Genomic DNA, 6,692 nt, shown 5'->3' on the forward strand with positions numbered 1-6,692 from the left:
CTTGTGAAATCAGTGTGACTTCCTCCCAGGGAAATATGTGAGGTTCCTTAAAGATGAATAGCCTCCCTTTCACCACCGAAGAGGTCAAAGCACTGGCAAGGCTTCCACTTCAGGAGTGATCACCCCTCCTTCTCCTCTTCTGTCTTACTCCGATGAAAAAGGGCTACACGCCGCTCTCTCCAGGAACGAGGCGAGTTTGGCTGGCCATCAGCATGACAGAAGGAGATCAGTGCAGCGGAAAATTGGATGATAAGATAAAAAACGAAGGGACCACAGGAAGCCCATCAAAACTGGCTCCTCCTGTCAGAAAACAGACAAACGACAACTGCAGAAACAAGGTGTTGTTTGTGCTTTAATATTTATACTGATCAGCAGACTTCTGCACACTAGAGACATCTGTTGGGTGTATTCTTCATGGTAAAACCAGGGCTTTTTTTTAGCTGGAACTTTCTGGCACCTCTCAGGTAGGTGCCATTTCTGGCAGTTCCGGCACCTCTCAGGTAGGTGCCATTGCCATTCTAAAAGAATGAGGGAGGTGTTCATGGTGAGTTCTGGCACCTCTTTTTCTAGAAAAATAGCACTGGGTAAAACTAAAGCCTTGTTGGTAGATGGTCTAACCTGACAGCTGTCGAATCAGGAAATTGTGGTTTTTTATTTACTTATTTATTTACGAGTAGGAAACAAAAAAGACAATCCACTACTTGGAAGCATGCCCCATTGAGTTTCATGGGATTTGCTCCCAGGTAAACAGGGATGAAGGGACGCAGGTGGTGCTGTGGGTTAAACCACAGAGCCTAGGACTTGCCGATCAGAAGGTTGGTGGTTCGAATCCCCTCAACGGGGTGAGCTCCTGTTGTTCAGTCCCTGCTCCTGCCAACCTAGTAGTTCGAAAGCACATCAAAATGCAAGTAGATAAATAGGTACCGCTCCAGCGGGAAGGTAAACAGCGTTTCTGTGCGCTGCTCCGGTTTGCCAGAAGCGGCTTAGTCATGCTGGCCACATGACCCGGAAGCTGTACACCGGCTCCCTCGGCCAATAAAGCGAGATGAATGCCACAACCCCAGAGTCGGTCATGACTAGACCTAATGGTCAGGGATACCTTTACCTTTTTAAACAGGGATAAAGTTGCAACCTGATAAGAGAAGAACAGAAGAGAGGGACCGAAAATATCACTTTGCAAACATAATGCTCACCAAGAGAGATAAATGATTGCTTATGTCAGGAGTGAGCAATGGGAGGATGAAAGTGGGCCACTCCTTTTGCCAGAGTTTTGAGGTCAAAACCCACTTCGCTAATCTAGTACCGAAACCACACTGAGAATCTTGTCCCCTCTACTGAAGTCTCTTTGTCTCCCACAGCTGTGAAATCTGAAATGACAAGGCATGCTGAGTCCCACTGATTTCAATATGTGGAAATTCCCCAATCTGATTTTTTTTAAAATCTCCCAGATAGTATACAAATGGAAGCAGGTAAAGTCTGTTCTGCTTGAGTTCATATTTCAGTAGATCTGGATCATGCAACAGCCACATGCGGGCAATTTAAATCATCAGCCAAGAGTTCAAAGCCGTGGCTAATTCATTACTCATGCTTCTCTGGCTGAAGTACTAATTTAAAGACATGCGTGCCATATTAATTGTAATCTTTTTTCCAAAGTGGGAAGATAAATATCTCCAGGTACATAATAAATTATGGGCAGGGGTAAAAAACCAAAGAATGCCTAAAGTAGATTAATACTAACTGTGTGCAATATGTTGCAGTTTTAACATCAAAAGAGATCCAGTGTCTTTAAAATAAAATAAAAGTCACACATCACTCTTCGTAAAAGTCACGCTTCAGTGTGTGGCATCCCGATATTCTTTCCAGAAAAAAGGCAAATAAATTTAGAGCCATAGCCAGTTACTTACTTACTTACAAAGAGCCCCGAGAAATAAAATTTGCAATTTACAGTGTCTTCTCCCCCCCCCCCCCCATTATTCAGGCTGCAATTCTGTAAATGTCCAAAATCATAGTTTTAATGATTTTAAAGTATCCAGGTCTGCAGCAGAATGCTGACTTGGGACAGAGAATGTGACTCTGTTTCAGTTAAATGGAATATGGACAGAGCCACACCACACACTGAAAGCACACGGCCTCTCAGAAGAGCCCTGGGAACTGTAGCTTCACCTCAGTGAGCTACAATTCCCAGCACCCTCAACAAACTACAGCTCCTGAAGCTTGTTGGAGGAATCAGTGTGCACCAAATTAGCTTTAACTGTACAGTGTGGACCTGTCCAACGTGATCAAACTTTCAGTCCAAATGGAGTGGCAAGGAACAAAAGCAGCCTTACTTTAGAAGTCAGTTTGAATTTGGGAGGGTTTTGAAAACACTCTGGTGTTTCATTTTCCTTTTGAACAGTGGTAGCAAAGAAAGAGGGGAGGGAGGGAAGGAGGGAGAAAAGAAAAGAGGCAAAAGCATTACGGGTTTGTCCAATGTCTCATATCATCAGGTTATCTCCAGCAGCAGCTAATGCGAAGAAATATTTTTAAATCCTGTGATAATTTTTGTGTGCATGGAGTTGCGTTCACACTAATTGGGACAGATTAGAATTTTAATGGTGGGAAAAGGAAAAAAAAACCTGAAGAAGTGTGAGAAACTGGTGACAGGGCTCTGTACCTATTAAACATGATGCAAAGCACACACAGAGGATCGCCCCCTCCTCCTCTTCCATAGTACAGAATGTGCAATCCTTACAAAGTTAATGCTGTTGGGAGCCTCAGCCTTAGAATGCCATTTGTAAATCAGTTCATTTTCCTTTTTTTTATTGCTGCACCCAAAGCAGAAAAAAGAGGTGCATGGATTATGAGCATCAATGGTACATGCAGAGGACTGGCATGACTCATCCCTTGCAAACACAGGAGTGGCTGAATAATTCCTTATAGTTTGTGGTGCTCTAAAGAGCACAGGCACCAGTTGTTCACTAAGAGCAAACACTTTATTTAAGGCTGCACCAAAGGAGATGTCATTTTAGGGAACATTCTAACATCCTGGTGGTTTCTCTAGTAGCACATCACTCTTCATTCCTTCCAGCAATGTAAAGAAGCAAATCTTTCCCTCACAACAAGGAAGTGGTGAGCAAGCACCACAATGAGAAACAAACTTTTTCGTGAAGCTGCAGCTCAACTGAACATTTTGAAAACAGCTGTTGCTGTGACCCACCTTAAGTCAGGCTGCAACCCAGCAATGGATCACAGTCTACCAGTTGAAAACCAATGCATTTTGACCAGGGCTGAATCTAGACGCATTAACAAAAAAAAAAATGTTTCAGGAAAATGTGTTGCAAACTTCATAATAGGAAACCACATTGCCAAAAGATGGAACTCCATGACACCATTTGGTGTCACAGTGTTATAACGCATTTAAAATGCTTTTTCTTTACTAATGTAGCTGAGTCCCAGGAGTGAGTGACCTGTGAATCTATGGCTTAATTTCATGCAACCTTATGTCTCAATTCAAAAACCCCATTTGACCTCCATAACAAGACAGATTATGTATTGTTTTTGCCTACAACCCAAGGTTTTTTTTAAAAAAATGTGCATACATTATATATACAGTGGTACCACTACTCACGAACATGATCCGTTTTGGGGTGCCATTCTCACCCCGAATAGTCCGGAAGTGGAGCTCTGCTACTGCTTGTGTGTGAAACTCAATAGAGCGCTTCTGTGCATGCACAAAGCGTGCAGATCGCTTCTGCGCATGCGCGTGCAGCGAACCCAGAAGTAAACTCTTCTGGGTTTGCTACATTCGTAACCTGAAAAGCCGCAACGTGAATAAAACGTAACACAAGGTATGACTGTAAATATATATTTTGTCTGCTTTGCTCCTTACATAATTGACATATCCATCTATCTCCTAACAGGTGCCTCTTTGCTTCACCTTTTTTTCTGAAGTGTTGTTTGTGAACTTTGTGTTCATTGCTCATTGCTAGAGGCAGGCTTTTATCCACCAAGGCTGGAATCCTAATGACATTCAGTGGGGCTTGCTCCCGGGTTTGCAGCCATTGATGACTTTGTGATGGGCCCCCAGCCACTTCATTAGCATTGTCTTTAAGGTGCCACAAGAGCCTTTGTTGCTTTCACTGCAAAAGGATAACAACTTTGAAATTCAACATCTTCAAACGGGAGCATACATGGCAGGCAACCATCTGTAAATATCTGTTGATCGCTGAGAGATGGGTTGCTATTGAGTCCTATGAGCTATGTTATTTAAAAAGGTATCTTTCTGCATCTGTGGAGGTCAAAACAAAGGGAGGACCTGTGCAAAACAAACCAATTGCTGGGAGAATACCAAGAGGAATGCATTGAGGCACAATTGTAAATCCCTATGCAAGCAGTGACAAGAGTGAGGAGTGTGTGTATCACAGACAATGAAGGCTTCATAACGCCACCTTAACCCTCTTGAAAGCTCTTGACTGTCTTCAGCCACGAGGGCCATTTACAAACCCCTTTAAAGACCCTTTTCAGACATCTGCGGGTTATCAAGAAGGAGTGCGAGCTGAACCAAAGAGCTGTGTTTGAGGTCGTTCTTTATCACAACACTGCTAAGGAAAACATGATGTTGCTGGGGCGATGCACTACAAAGGAGCAATATTTCACTGTGGTTTGACGGGTGACAGCAGCATCTGGGAGTTTTTTTATGTCTTATCGACCGTGCTGGGAAATTAATTTTGCAACTCAGCTGAATAGCAGTCCCTTGACACTAATAAACAACATTCTTTTCACACATTTATTAGGTTCCTGCAAGGATGATTTTTTAAGATTGGGCTTTACTTAAACAGACAATATTCTTCTAAATAAGGTTTGTATATATCTGTGTGTGTGTGTGTGTGTGTGTGTGTTTCGGTGTGGAGGGTGGGGATTAGAGCCTGACACCAATTATAGCTATTGGGTTTGAAGCCCAAATGCAAATGTCTCTGGGCTGGATCCAGACGAAGGTGCAGAGCAGTCCTATGGTGTCTACTCAGAAGTAAAGCACATTGAGTTCAATAGGACTTACTTTCAGGAAAATGTGTATAGGATGAGAGCCTTAGGTAGCAATCCTAACCTGACTTACCTGGGAGTAAACCCCATGGAATTTAACTGAGCTGAGAAGGCATGGTTAGGGCTGCTCTGTTAGTTACACTTTCATCCCACTGAAATAAATGAGATAAGTTAGTCATTTGTAGCAAAAAGTGGATGCTGCCCACTAGTTTCATGTGGAACATGAGTCTCCCTAAACCTAGTCTGACACACTACAGGCCAATGACACTTCTTCTCATTTTCTTTTTTCTTTTTTCTTTTCAATAATGATAGATAGATAGATAGATAGATAGATAGATAGATAGATAGATAGATAGATAGATAGATATAGATGATAGATAGATGATAGATGATAGATGATAGATAGATAGATAGATAGATAGATAGATAGATAGATAGATAGATAGATGATAGATAGATAGATAGATGATAGATAGATAGATAGATAGATAGATAGATAGATAGATAGATAGATGATAGATATAGATAGTAGCAGTGAGCTTTACCAGTATCAGAAAGAATCTTTAAAAACCTTTTCATGGCTCATTATGCATTGTGAGTCTTAATTTACCCCAACGCAGAGTGTCAAGTATCATAACTAAAAGTGGGCTGGGGGGCGCGTTAATGGAACAATTTGTGAAGCAAGGATGGCTGGCTGGCAGTGGACCCCTCTTTGTACTCAATATTGCAAAACTCTCCAATATTTCATGCAAAACTCTCAGCAGATGGGAAGGCGTGCGAGCGCCCAGGAGAAACAGATTATTTCTGTAATTAGTGGGCAGGCTGAAAATGCCAGGATTCTCCACTCTTTCTCTTTTGCTACCATGCGTCTGGAATTTCCCGGACATAGCTGGAATGCGGCTGTCAGAAACAGTGTCCGGGTAGAAATCATGGAAATGTCTGGGGAAATCCAGATGAATGGCAACCCATCTCAGAAGGGCAAATTTTGGCGGACTTCCATAGAAATAGCTGCATTTTTAAAAGAGATTTTTTGGGGAAATGTCAATAACTTTTGTGTTCAGATTTTCACTTTTTGAAATATGGCAACCCTACATTTGCTCATTCTCCACTAGGGTGCAATAGTCAGAGAGAAAGGAAGCAGGGCTATTTCATCAACCCAGCTAAGAGACCAGAAACATTTGGCTCCTTCTCTCCCTAGCTCTGTTAGGGATTGGGGAGAACAGTTATTTAGTTTGCATTCAACGGCCTCGGTCCAGTATACCTGAAGGAGCGTCTCCACCTCCATCGTTCAGCCCGGACACTGAGGTCCAGCGCCGAGGGCCTTCTGGCAGTTCCCTCACTGTGAGAAGCAAAGCTACAGGGAACTAGGCAGAGGACCTTCTCAGTAGTGGCACCCACCCTGTGGAATGTCAAAGAGATAAACCCCAGAGTCGGTCACGACTGGACCTATTGAATTTGCAGACCACCCTTTGCGCCTCAGTTTTTGAACATTTCGGAACTCGAATGGTCTTCCAGAATGGATTACATTTGAAAACTGAGGTACCACTGTATTAGGATGTTTAGTGTGTACAATCACACTAAAATAGGGTTGCCATACACCAGGGAAATCTTGGACATGTCCTCTTTTTGGGCTCTGGCTCTGGTGGCTCAAACACAACATTTTTTGTCCAGAT

The 6,692-nt window shown here is 42.7% G+C and overlaps 1 long non-coding RNA gene across 1 annotated transcript; it reads right to left on the reverse strand.

Moving 5' to 3' along the window:
• Positions 1 to 1,919: 1,919 nt before the first annotated feature.
• LOC309363788 lies at positions 1,920 to 5,172 on the reverse strand. Its single transcript, XR_014165590.1, has 3 exons — positions 5,093 to 5,172; positions 3,197 to 3,272; positions 1,920 to 1,987 (listed from the first exon to the last, which is right to left on the reverse strand). It is a non-coding gene; the product is annotated as an uncharacterized lncRNA (long non-coding RNA).
• Between the last annotated feature and the right edge of the window lie 1,520 nt (positions 5,173 to 6,692).

Source organism: Podarcis melisellensis, assembly GCF_964234715.1.
Source record: "Podarcis melisellensis genome assembly, chromosome: 1".
NCBI classification, from domain to species: Eukaryota; Metazoa; Chordata; class Lepidosauria; order Squamata; family Lacertidae; genus Podarcis; species Podarcis melisellensis.